Source organism: Saccopteryx leptura, chromosome 3 (assembly GCF_036850995.1).
Source record: "Saccopteryx leptura isolate mSacLep1 chromosome 3, mSacLep1_pri_phased_curated, whole genome shotgun sequence".
In the NCBI taxonomy this organism is placed as follows: Eukaryota; Metazoa; Chordata; class Mammalia; order Chiroptera; family Emballonuridae; genus Saccopteryx; species Saccopteryx leptura.
This window is the reverse complement of record NC_089505.1, coordinates 123012198-123026347: the sequence shown is the minus strand read 5'-3', so window position 1 is coordinate 123026347 and position 14150 is coordinate 123012198. Positions and strand designations below refer to the sequence as shown.

The window sequence follows — 14150 nt, the reverse complement described above, 5'->3', positions numbered from 1 at the left end:
GCAAGAGGTCCGAGGACCCCCTCCCAGGGGGCTGCTCTCCATTTTAACCAGAGCCGTGTAATTTTGTGATTAAGAGCTCAGGCTCAGGCCCGGATTTAAATCCTATTTCAACACTCAATAGCATTGCTGTCTTGGATGGATTCCTTAACCTTTCTAAGCTTCAATTTCCTCCTTTGTAAGAGGTTGTTGTGAGGATTAACTGGAGCAATTCACGTGACTTGCTTAAGGCACTGCGCCAGGCACATACATTCTCAAAAGATGTTCACCTTTCTTAGTAAAAGAAATGCATTCAAATAACGGATTCCATGGCCACAGGAGTCTGTAAATCCCTGGGCTAGAGCCCCAGATTTAGTAAAGCAAAGAGGTCAGGATGGGGCGGTAAGCACTATGATAGACAAGGGACGGGGTGCTGTGTGGGAAAGGCAGTTCACCTCACCTGGACTTCGTGTCAGGCAGCCTCCCAGGGAAAGGTGATGCTGGAGATGAGTTTTGAAGGAAGAGTAGGAGTTGTTTAGATGAAGACCAGGGGAAGTGTGATCGACCGGCAGAGGAAGCAGGGTTGTGAGGACATGTGTTAGACATGTGAATACAATAGCAATTCCAAGGAGTTTGCTGTAGGGGACCTGGCGGAGCACGTGAGAAAGGGCAGGAGGTGAGACTGGGTGGAAGGCAGAGGCCAGTCTCTTATTAAAGCCCGCAGGCTACCTCGGGAAGCCTGGACTTGATCTCAAAAACCATGGGAGCACTCCTTCAGGGAGCAGGGAAGATGTGGAATTCAAGAGAGAGAGAGAGAGAAATTATTACTATGACTTTCTGGGGTTTAAAATATATTGTTGTGTTTGTAGCTTGCAGCCAGCAATTGCAGTACTAGAAACCTAGATCGAAATAATCTGAAGTGTGAATAAGGATTTGTGGGGGGGAAAAAAATAAGTCTACAGATCATTATTTATAAATAATGAAAACTGAGAAAAATCTAACTGCCTAACAGTGGGAAACTGATTAAGTAAATCACGATACATTCACATAATGGATGTTTATGAAGAGTTAATAATACTGTAAAGATGCTTACGCTATAATTTTAACTGAAAAAAAAAAGCTGAAGGCAAAGTTGCATGTGTATTATATGTTAAGACATATATAACAACCAGGTTTAAAACATTCACAAAAAGAATGATGTAAACTAGATGTTAAGAGTACTATTTCTGAGCGCTAGGGTTGCTTTCTTCTTTGCAGCTTTTTTTTATATTTCTCAACAATTTTCCCACAAGTATGTATTCACTTTAAAACTAGAAAAAAGTCATGGAAAGAGGAGGAGACCTGGCCACCCAAATATGAGAAGGGACCTGATTTTATAAAAACAGAACCAAGCTCATCAGGGTCAACTGCCTGGTTCTGAGCCAGTCCCTCCGTGAAGAGCCTCATGAAGCCATCCAAGCCCACATTACAGAAGGAAACTGGAATCCACTGACACTCATCTATGTGTCCATCTTCTAACTAGCCATCCTTCTATCTCCATCCATTGTAGCCCCGCCCTCTCTGTCCAAAACTCCTCTGCTAGAGGCACCCACATCCAGGTTGCTAACATTCTAGGATATCTGCCAACCTCCCGCCCTCCTTGTAAGCATAACAGGGACTCGAATCTTCCCCCAGAACAAACATCAAATTGTGCCCTTTCTTCCTACTCTGGTCCCTCCTCCATCTGCTAAATCTTTGTCATTTAAGCACCACCCTATAGCTAAAAGGACTAGAGGCAGACCCTTTACTCTCCCAGGAGCAAGGACTCCAGAGTCAAAAATTGCCTCCAGCCTCCAATTCCAGCTCTAGCTACCACCTCACTGGTCAGAGCCTCGATGGCCTGATCTGTGAAATGTGGTAGAGGTATTGGGAGGGTTGAGGAAAGACAATGCATGGAAAGTATTCAGCTCTGCCCTGTCTGGATAGCTTGGTTGGTTAGACAATCATCCTGAAGCATAGAGGTTGCCCCTTCCATTCCCGGTCTGGCCACATACAGGAACAGATCGATGTCCCTCTCTCTCACTCTCTTTCTCTCCCTCCCTTCCTCTCTTGCTAAAATCAATAAGTAAAACATTTTTTAAAAAGTATTTAGCACTTAGATAGTGTGATATTTGTTAAGGCTGATAAGTTGTAAGTACTCAATAAATGTTAGCATTTTATTCTTATTATAAGCTCACATCCAGTAATACACAAGAGCTGATACATCAGTGCCAACCTCACAAAGGCATCTTCAGAACGTTATCAGCATCTTTAAACTGGTAGCATTTTAAAAAAAGAACTATAGCTCTGGTATTGATATATACTGCTCACAAAAATTAGGGGATATGAGCAGTATAGCTTCGCAAGTAGCTGTAAGTCTTAAATATAGACTGGGAACTGAGATAAAGCCCTTGGCTTTATCTCAGCTTCTGTGACCTATCCCGACCCCCAGCTATGACTTAGTCTTTCTTTAGCTGAGCTGTTATTAATTGGTGAACAGACAGCTCAGTTCCAGCCGTAGGAGCCTTTTTCGCTTAGGCTTTCCTGTATTTGTCTTTTCTAATCCATTCTGGGTGGATTTTAGAGTTTAACCTTCAGAGGGCAAGCGGATTTTCATCATTCCCAGGGTCTGGGAACATGCACATGTGCCAATGGGGGGGCATCTCTCCATAATCCCTAAGGGCTGACAGCTCCAAGAACGATTCTCCAGTGAACGTGATCCTCCAGAACCTGGCGCGAGTCCAGAGCAGCTCACTGGGAGGCGGGGTTTGGGTGCTGATCGGCAGCTATGGCCACTTGACAGACATGGCCTTTCACTGGCTGTGCACAGAGGGCTCATCGAGGCCAGAGCTTTCCTTGAAATTCCTGGCACTACCATTGCACACTCAGCAGTTAGGAAAGTGGACTTACTCAGGCTACCAGTTAACAAGACCACCATGTCTTCCCTGTTAGCGTTAGCTCCCGAGTATAACCTTGAAAAATCCCTCAACTGCTAAGGCATGTTCTTTAAGAAACATGTTTGCTGTGAGACTGGACCTCTTGGCATGGATGGAGCAAATGCAGGCAGCTCTTCACGACCCTGGAGGGGGCGAGAAGTGCTGGTATTTATTGAGCTTCTATTAGGGCTAGGCATTGTTTCATCTGATTCATATAAGAGCCGTGTGAAATGGATGCCATTATCCCCTTCCTGGGTGAGAAGCCTAAGGTCAGAGTGAACCCCCCCCCCCTCATCTCTCTAGCACACACATGTGTCTTCTACCTCATGCTGATTGGTTTACGTGCTTGTTTTCTCTACTCAACTGTGAACTCCTAGAGGGATGAAACTACATTTCTGTCATCTCTGCCTTCTCTTGCCCAGAGCGTAGTGCCTAACAAACATATCAGTAAGATGTCAGTTGAAAACAGGAGCAAATGAAAAGCTGTTAGAACCTCCAAGGTCACACAACTGGTGATAGCAGAGCTGGAAAGGGAAGTCAGAGCTGCCCTATCCCAAGGCAGCATGGGTGAACACCATCCCCGGGGCAGGGCAGGGCAGCTGGCAGCAGGCTCAGCATTTCTAGGGGTGTCTCCTCTTTTTATCTCTAAAAGACACACAAGTGGCCAACCTAAGAGAGAAGAATTCTGTTGGTTTAGCTTTTTGTTGAGTATGATGACACGTTTTAATGGCAAATGTTCAGAATGATCCCTATTATCTTTAGGGTTGATTGACATTATAAATGGCTGTGCCGGGTTCATTCACAACTTTGGGTACCCTGCCCCTCCCCCCACCACGGTAAGGACCTCTCGGTTTGAGGAGTCCAGAATGAGCTTCACGGATTGACCTGACAGGTCATTAGAAGCCAGGCTCTGAAGTGGGGTTGGCTAATCCATATGCGGTCAAGAGGTTTGCACCTCAGGATGTCTCTTCCTTATCCACAGATCGTGGGTACCACTGAGGATGTACAGATCCTTAACTTCTGATTTGGCCACTTTTGACCTTGAATTAGTAGGTTAATTCTGGCCTCCTGGTGTCTCAAAGCTCCCTTTCCCCTGTGTGGAACCCAAGAACTTCAGAGCTAGAAGAACTGAAGAGGTCCTCCAAAGTCCCCTTTTAAGGAAAGAGAACATAGAGAGAGACCAGTGACACACAGGGCAGGGAGCTGGCCACACAGTGAGACAGTCCTCTAAAGCTGGACTCAAACGCAGGCCTGTGACCTGCATCAGATCGGACCCTGTGGTGACCCATCACTAGCACATGGGTCTTGTCATGTTTTTCACTGATCTGCCACAGAGATGTACAGGCTATAGGGCTTATTCACATACAAGTGTTCATTTGACCTTGGCTACCATGTTGAGAGATAGAGATTGCTGTTTTGTTTTGCAGATGGAGAAAAGAAGACCTACAGTTATTAAGTAACTTCCCCAAGAGACAGAGTCAGGTTTCGATCTTAGTTCCTACTCCTGATGGTCCCTCATCCAGCCCAGGGCTGAGCACACGGATGAATGAAAGAAAGAAAGGATCAGGGAGAGCGGGGAAGAGTGTCGTCACTGTTTTCTTTCCCTCTTTTCCTCCTTTAACAAAGCCCCCAGAATGCAGTGTCTCCTTCCAGACCACCAAGTCTTTCCTTTTTGTTTTTATAGGTGAGAGGAGGGGAGAGACAGTGAGGTAGATTCCCTCATGCACCCCAACCGGATCCATCTGGCAACCCCTTTTGGGGCCAATGCTTGAATCAACTGAACTATACTCAGTGCCCAAGGCCATGCTCAAACCAATGGAGCCACCACTGGCTGTGGGAGAGGAAGAAGGAGAGAAGGGAAAGAGGCAGGGGAGAGAAGCAGATGGTTGCTGCTCCTGTGGGCCCTGACCTGGGACGTCCATACACCAGGCTGACACTCTATCCACTGAACCACTGGCCAGGGCTCAAGTCTTTCCTGAATGTATCATTGACCCCTTCAAGACCACCAAGTCTCTCCTAAATGGATCGGAGGGAGTAAGGGTGGAGCAGAGCAAGGTGTGGGAAGGGCAAAGGGAACACATGGTTCAAGCCATGGTCAGAGCCAATCCAATGCTAACAGCAGAAGTGGCAGACTCAGGCCAGAACAAGTCAAATCCTGAGGAGCCAGGGGCCAGCCAGTGGGTTATTGGGTCGGGTAGAGAACGGGTAGAGAGAATCTTCGTGGGAGACAGTCGGAGAGATGGCAGTTCCGACAGGAGACATATATGAGCCAGGCCCAGGGGAAAGGAACAGCAGGAAGGAGGTAGGTTGGGCTGGTGCAGAATGTACCTTTAGGTAAGAAAGGATTCTTTTTTAAAGTAATCTGATTCTAAAGGGCCTCAGAATATCAGGCTAAGATGTGTGCGTTTTAGTATTTGGGCCAAAGGGACGTCGTGGGCAGGGGAAGGGCAGGATGACAAGCATCAGCTCTGATTATGCAATCAGCACCAGCGTTTAGACTTCAGAGCGGCGACCCCTTTAATCTGACAGTCTGCTTTGGTATAATTTGTTAAAAATGACAAAACGTCTCATTTTGCTGCAGTTCATTTTGACCTTTCTCAATATTAGAAAGTTAATTTCAGAAGGGAAATAAATGTATTAGTGTTGTCACAGTCATAAAAAGATGAATTCTGTACTGTCAAGCTATTTCTTTGAATGAATTCATCATGCCGTGAAATGGTTGCCTTCTAACACCCAGCCTCTTCCCAGCTCCTTTTCTCCCTCCCTCCCAACCTTTCTTCCTCTTTCTTTTCTCCCTCTTTCCTCTGTCCTTCACCTCTTCCATCTGCCCACACATCTCCTATGATGGGCTCTGAGGAGACAGAGATAAAAGATACATACATAGTTTCTGCTCTAAGGCAAGACGCAGACTAGCGGGGAGACAGAACAAGAAGGCAGCCATTGTAGGTGTGTCAGCGCCACAAGGTGTGTCAGCCTTGTAGGCAGCCATTGTAGGTGTGTCAGCTGTCCGTCCTGCAGAGAGGACTGCTGTTACATTAGGAACCTGTGCCCTGTAGGAGGATTGCGTTGACTCTGTGAGTAGGGAAAGACAGTGGGTAGAAGATATTGGGTACTGGTCCCATCTCTGAACTGTAGTAGTTACTAGATATTGAAAAACCAAACTGTGGTAAGCATTCCGCATACATTATTGCCCTTAACCTTCACATCTTTATCAAAAGGATTTTATTGCGCCCAATTTTTTTTTTTTATTTCAGAAGAGGAAAATGAGACTCAGAGAAATGAAGTCAAGTGGCCCACTTGGGATGTAAATCTCATAGCGCTAACTCTGAAATCGGAGTGGCTCACGACCTGCGGTGTTTCATCTCCAGCTAGCAATAGGGAATTATGTTTTTATCATACTACATGGTATACTGTTATTGACTTTACTATACCAAGTATACTTACTGCTTGTGTGGCCTTGGAAAACCCAGTTCTTTCCTCTCTCTGGGTATCAGTTCCTCATTAGTTCAATACAGAGGTTGGACCAGCTCTGACCTCTGGTTATAGAGAACTCCTGGGACCTCAGGGATTCTCAAACCTTAATGTACAGGAAATGCATGGTTATCTTAGTAAAATTCCCAGTCTGATCAGTAGGTTTAGATTGGGATCTGAGAATCTGCATTTCTAGCCAGCCCCCAAGGTGATACTGATACCTCAGGACTCTATTTTGAGTAGCAAATGCATAACCTATTGTAGGAACAAACTTTGGGGTCCAAGGGGAACCCATTGAGGATGTAGGTTTAAGATTGCTGAAAGAAAAACAAGCAATGAAAGTAATTTTACTAAGACCTAATCGGCAAATGGAGTTCTGGGTTAATATTACTACCTGGAATTTTCACTGTTTGGGGTTTAAAACTAGTGGTTCTCTTAATATAATAAATTAAAAGGAAGAAAATGGAACTTGTAAGGTCTTAAAGAAATGTTTTCTACCTTAATGACATGTGTTTTAATTCAAGGCACAGCCTGATGTTCCCCTGTAGCCCAGATCCCTAGCTCAGGTGGGTACAGCAGCAGCTCTCCTGTGGGGAGGTGACTATCTCTTTCCCTCCCCACATGCTGGTGTGAGTGGGGGGACGCAGCTTTTTTCCCAGGATGCACCAGCATACTCACACTGCCTAAAGCCCTTCAGGGATCCCTTTTACCAATGGGTTAGGACCCTCCAGCTCAGCATTTAAAGCTTTCCATGCATCTCTCCACACTCCTTTGCACACTTCTACTCTTCTCCTAACTGCCTGTTCCTCTTTTCCCAAAGAGCCACATGGCTCCCCCACATTCACATGCACACTGCCAGCCTGTGGCATTCATCCCCACCCCTGCACCCGCACCCCCACACATCCCCCTTCAACCGGGCTGTTTCCCCTCCTCTCTCATTGTCCAGCCCCCCCACCCCTGCACCCGCACCCCCACACATCCCCCTTCAACCGGGCTGTTTCCCCTCCTCTCTCATTGTCCAGCCCCCCCACCCCTGCACCCGCACCCCCACACATCCCCCTTCAGCCGGGCTGTTTCCCCTCCTCTCTCATTGTCCAGCCCCCCGAATTATATACAGGATTTAAGTTTGTCTCCATGCCACCACTTTTAGGAAGCCTTCTCTCCTCATCACAGCAGTAAATGAATACTTATGTGGGCCCGTTAAGCTTAGTTACTAACATTTAATTCTGAGAAAAACCATGTTAAGTAAATATCATCCCCATTTTTTTTTGAACAAACAAAAAGAGACATGGGGATTCCAGCCCGGATCTGTGAACTCTGAGTCTGTGTTCCTCCTCTCCCTCCTCAGCCCTCCCCTAGCCTGTTATTTGTATGGCTCTTACAGTGTCATCACGTACTTCTTTGTTTCCGAACTACTTTTCTTTGCGGTGAAAGGAGAAAACAGGTTTGTTGTGTAAAGAGGGTGAGGTAGACAGAATGGCCTAAAAGATGCTGATGATAAAAGGAGAGGAAGGCTGCTAGAGGAAGGCAGGCTGGGGGGCCAGGGGCGTATTTGCCCACCTCTCTTCTCCGAAGAAGCACCTGATAGAACCCTTTACAGCTTGCAAAGCATTTCCCCACATGATCTCATCTGAGTCTCGAGATTACCTTCTTTGGGCCATGTTTGGATGGATTCCTATGATCATCCTCAAATCCTACTGGGTCCCATTCAAGCCAGTGGGACTAATGAGTTGGAGGCAATCAAATTATAGAAAGTCAGAGCCAGAGGGAAAGTCAAGAGAGTCTTGTTCAGCTTCTTCATTTTACAGGTGGAAAAACTGACGCCAGAAGGAAAACGACTTCCTCAAGGTCGCACAGTGATTTGGTGGCACAGAGTCACTGGGCTTTGACTGCCCCTTTTTCCTTAGCCTCTTCCATTTCAGAACGAGGTGCTTCTGGGGGAAAGTGTATTGTAGTCGATGCCAACGGTCCTTCTGTGGCAGAAGTACAGGAAGACGCTCCAATTCTCTGATTCATCTTTGTCTCTCTGCCAACAGAGTTGGCACCACTGGTTTTTTTGTTTTGTTTTATTTTGCTTCATCAGAGGGTGACCTTGGACATCTATACTTTTGACACTGGATTTTTCCTCCTGTGCACTCTTTTCTCAAATTATTTCTTGTATATTTAGCACTTAAAAGGCTCACAAACTCAGCCTCATAGCCTGAATTCATAATGATTACACAATTGGAGGCAACTTTGAATATGAGAAAAACAAAGAACACTCCTCTGCAGGAAAGTGTGCTGTGTTAGTCAGTTTTTGCTGTGGTAACAAATAATCCTAGTAGTTTGGTAGCTTATTATAGCAAACATTGATTTCAGACTCAGGTTGCACAAGGGCTGTGAGTGGGTCTGCCACAGCTCTGGAAGGGCTTTACCCAGCTCCCAGCATCTTCTCATCTAGGGCCTAAGTTGAAAGTGTCGCCTCAATCTGGAATCTGCTGTTTTCATGGCAGAGGGCCAGCATACCGTCCCACTTAAAGTGTCCATACAGAGTGGCAAAAGTCATGGCCAAAGCATGTCCCAAGGTTAAGGCCAAAGTCACTTAGGTAGGAATATATATGTTCTTAGATTCTTGGGCAAACAACAGGACCATCAGAAATCCCTTATTATAGAGAAGACAGAATAATTAGGAACAATGATCTGATCCACCAAAACTACCTTATTGATGAATCAAAATAACAATATAACTTACCCACTTTGGATCCCACTTTCTGATCTTTAAAACGAGGAAGCTGGCTCAGGGAAGCAAATTTCTATGACGGAGAGAATCAGATACATCTGAGTCCCAGTTCCCTTTGTACCGCACACCAGCTGTGTGATCTCAAGTACGTAACTCAACCTCTCTGTTCTCATATGTTTCTTCTAAAATACAAACCTATAGTTTTAAAACAGCCACAATAGTTTTATTCTCTTAATGTTTTTCATAATCTTTTTCTTTTTTTTTTTTAACCTTAGAAATATCTTTTAGGAAGTAATGTCTCTTGTGGGGGAAGTTTTTGTTAAGATATGTTTATTTTAAATTCTGTTAGATTTAAGAAAAATTGAATTTAATACCGTTTTAAATAGAAATATTTACAGTATGTTCTGTTTTTATAAAAGTAATTTTATTTAATCGTCTGTTTGGCCAGGCAAGTGTACTTTAATTTGTTTATATGTTCGGGAAGTTGTTAATGGTCATTGTTTCCGGGTTGTAGGATTACGAGTGATTTGTTTAACATTCATTTTGACCTGAAACAACATCTAGGCCTTGACTCTGTGCTTCCCCGATGGACACCCCTGCCTTTCCCCACCTTCATCTACATAACTCAGTGGGTCCTGAACTCTCCATATAGACCCAACTTTTTTTTCTTTTTTTTTTTTTTGTATTTTTCTGAAGCTGGAAACGGGGAGAGACAGTCAGACAGACTCCCGCATGCGTCCGACCGGGATCCACCCGGCACGCCCACCAGGGGCTACGCTCTGCCCACCAGGGGGCGATGCTCTGCCCCTCCGGGGCGTCGCTCTGCCACGACCAGAGCCACTCTAGCACCTGGGGCAGAGGCCAAGGAGCCATCCCCAGCGCCCGGGCCATCTTTGCTCCAATGGAACCTTGGCTGCGGGAGGGGAAGAGAGAGACAGAGAGGAAGGAGGGGGGCATGGAGAAGCAAATGGACGCTTCTCCTATGTGCCCTGGCCGGGAATCGAACCCGGTAGTCCCAACTTTTAAGGAAGCCCTCTCTGCCCCAGCCGTCCCCAGGGGTCCTGTTCCCCTTCCTCTGCATTCTCACAAACCCAGTGTGCTGATCTCTGTCACCACCTGACCACCCTGCATGGGGCTGCTTGGTTTCTTCCCATATCTGCCCTGATAATACAAACCCCAAACTCCTCCTGACACAGAAACTGGGGCTTATTTCTCTCTTAATCCCAGCACACCCACTGGGTCTGACCCACAGATAGGTGCTCACTGAATGTTGGATGAATTAAGAAACGTGCTTCTTGCTCTGTTCAAGCAGGTAGTTGATTCCCACAGAGTAGGGAGCCCCGCCCAGCAGCAGGTCCTCCAGCCCTCTGGCAGTGGGTGGAGCCAGTGGCCATTTCTCAGAACAGTTTTTCTGCCTGTTGGACTCTGTCTGCCACTGCCTCTCTTCCCTCCTTCTCTGCCGCCCAGGGCTACAAGAGCCCCTGTCTCTGAGGCTAGCAGCGTGCTTATTTTTTCCCTGTTGTGGGGGGAAAATAAGTGTTACGGTACTTAACTTTAAAAATAAAGGGATTGATTTTTATCTTTAGTTTTTGTTTGTTTCTTTCTGAGTAAGGATATAAAAATAATCTTATTTTTCTTACACCAATAGAGATAATCTTGCATAATAGACACAAAGAGGCATACAAAATACTCATCTACAGCAGGGCCTAGTGGTTTGAAGGCATATGCTTTACAGTCATGCAGAGTGGATTTAAACCCTTTCTCTCCCTTACTCAGCTGTGTGACATTGAGCAAGTGAAGCACCCTCTCTGAATCTGAAACTTTAGCGTTAAAAGGAGGATGATATCTAAGGCTCTGACTTACGTGAAACTAAATGAGATACTGCATGTGAAATCTAGCACAATGCATAATGTTCATTAAACAGTGAATATCACTGGGTTTTAACAGCTAAAACATTTGCCTGTGCCAGGTGCTGTTTGCAAAAATCTTTATTTGTATTAACTGTTAGTTCTCACCACAGCAAGATAGATATCATTATGGGCCCCAGCTTATGGGTGAGGAAACAAATTAATTATCCCCGTTGTCCTCCAGACAGGACTTTCCCCCAGGGAGGAGGAGCAGAGCATGCGCTGTTGGTCCCTCCAGGGTGGGCATTGGGACCCTAAGTCTGGGCCCCTCCCCCACTATCCTCTCCTCCTTCCAGCTCCTTCTTTCTCTCTGTGCTCCCTGCCTTGGAAGCCAGGCTACCCAACGGGAGAATCCATCCTCTCCCATCCTTCACGGAAGCCCTGGGCCTCTGCCAGGGAGCCTCAGGCCTGCTTCTAAGCCATTTGTCAGGCTGCCAGAGGGCTGGGCAGCCTGTCCATTTTTCACACACAGATATCAGGGCAGCTGACAGAGCTGGGCAGGCCTGGCAACAGCCTGAGCTGTGAACAGAATCTCAATGAAGTCTCTGGCCCAACCTGTATGGGTGTTTGTGACCCGGGGCCTGCCCTGGCAGGCAGGGAGGAGAGGAGCTGCTGGCCGGGCCTGGCTGCCAGCCCTGCCCCTCTGCTGTGGGATGCTTTTCTGTCCTCAGGCATGTTGACAGCTATTCAGTTGCATTTGAAACCCACTTCCTTCCAGATTGTGTGTGAGGGGAGGGCTGGGGGGGAGAGAAAGAGAGTGACTCCTCACTCATGGAAATCTGGTTTCCTGGTTAGAGAATGGGTCCAGCAGAGAGAGGTGGTGTGGGAGGAGGAAGGGAGGGTAAGGAGGAAAATTACAAGGATTCTGACTCCACTGGGAAAATAAAGTCGGGGGGAAATGAAGGGAACCTGCAAGATAACAGAAATGGAATACGGTAAATGGAGTATCTTAGACCTCCTGATCTTACACTTTCCCACCTAACCATGCTTAATGACATCCAGAACTGAACATCTGAGTTTGGCAGGTTTTGAGGTGGTGGGGAGGGGGACATGGAGCGGCTCCTTACAAAGTTTACCTACACATTATCTTTTATCTTTGCAATTCACATACAACTGAAACATAAACATACAACATAAACCTAAAATAAGTTTCAGCCATCTATTTTCTTTATTCTCACTTTTAGGGTTGCACCCCGTACCCTAGTACCAGACAGACCTCCCCGCACCTTGTGGTTCTGAGAGATGGCTATCGCTTGTGTCTTCCCTGGAAATGCATGCTGACCAAGGGGCTCGGTGTGGGCGGAAGGGTTCAGTGAGCGCAGCCATGGGTCCGCCCCGCACACTGGGTGGGGATGCAGAGCTGAGCCTGCCTCCGCCCTCAGGCAGCTCGCAGCCCGATCGATGGAGAGGCAGATCCCCGAGGGTTATCCCACCTGGCACAGCACAGTCCCGGGAGCAGCAGCAGAGGCTTCCACATGTAGGACACATGCTGCACACCAGACACTTTTTACATTATCTTGAATCCCAACAATGCTGGGGCCGATAGTATCAGGTTCACTACAGATACGAGGATGCCGAGGCTAGGAAGGTACATCACTTACCCCACCCACATGGTGTAGCTGATCCATGGGGCAAACAGGACTTAAATCCAGGTCTTTTTTTAGGTCCTTCCTACTCTCTTGACTCCCATAACAAAAAAACAGGGTGACCTAGAGGAACAGAAAATAAGACCCACCGGGTAGGGCAGTCAGGAAAGGCTTTCTAAAGGAAGCAATGCTAATATTGAGCCTTGGAGGGTAAGAGAGAGTTGGCTGGGCACCCGCAGGCAGGGGCGCGGGGTGTAGGTACGGGAAGAGCAGCATGTGATCAACATGGAGTGGCGAAATGGCATGACTTTCTTGGGAGCTGACTAGAGTGAGTGATGCTATAGAATCGTGATAGGATGGAAGGGCAGAGAAACGGGGAGGGTCAGGCGGTAAAGGCTTCTCAAGGTAGAACATTATCCTTAAGTCTTTGGGGAAGCAATGGAGGTTTATTAAGTGGAGAGTGCCATGGTCAGATTTGTGTTTAGCAAAGTTATCTTTACCCAGGTATAGAGGATGAATTGGAGGAGGAGAAATCGGAGGCTGTCTCAGCATCTATCCATTCATCTTCGTTTGTCTGCATCATTTACCATGTCTTGGTCTCCTGTCTTGTCTCTGTTTGCCTGTGTTTGTCTAGTTATCAGTCTCTGCCTCTGTCTGACTTCCTGTATGTCTGGCCCCCCAGACTCCCTGTACAACTCCGGGCAAGACACTTCACCACTCGGAGACAAAGGTCCCTCATCCCATAAAATGAGGATCATAAGGCCAGCCTCAGAAGATTAGGTTAGGGATTAAGTGTTATACTATATGTTGAATCTTTTTATATATTACAAAGTACTATAAGGATGTGAAGGATTATTATCTAGCTATTGCTTTCTCAGGTGTTGAGTTTTTTTTGTTTTCTTCATTGAATTTATTTGGGTGCCACTGGTTAACATAATTATATAGGTTTCAGGTGCCCAGTTCTACAACACATCTCTGTGTACCATATTGTGTGTTCACTCCCCACCCCCAGGTCAAATCTTCATCCTTCATCACTTATTCCCCATATCCTCCTCCACCTCCCCCGCCACCCACAATCACCACACTGTTGTCCACGTCCATGAGGTTTTTCTTTCTTTCTTTTTTTCTGCCCTTTTTTGCTCAATCCCTCCGCCTCCTCTCCTAGCAACCCCCCAACCCCAACAACAGTCAGCCTGCTCTCTAAGAATGAGTCTGCCTCTATTTTGCTTGTTCATTTATTTTGTTCATTATATTTCACATATGAGTAAAGTCATATGGTACTTGTCTTTCTCAGACTGCCTCATTGCGTAGGTAGAAAGGCGGAGGTACATGTGTACAGTGGAATACCACACGGCCATAAAAAGAAGGAAATCTCACCTTTTGCAACAGTATGAATACACCTGGAGAGCATGATGGGGTTTTTTTGTTGTTGTTGTTTGTTTGTTTGTTTGTTTGTTTGAAACAGAAGTTCATTGAACACCTAGTCTAAGCTGGGCACCATGTTATATATCTGACAGAAGAGAAGAGTCCTGTAATG

General features: G+C 46.4%; 1 protein-coding gene across 1 annotated transcript in view; it reads left to right on the top strand.

Annotated features, from left to right (window-relative positions):
* Positions 1 to 14150, top strand: part of AGBL4 (AGBL carboxypeptidase 4) — a 1215313-nt gene that overhangs the window by 1130132 nt on the left and 71031 nt on the right. The window lies entirely within an intron of this gene.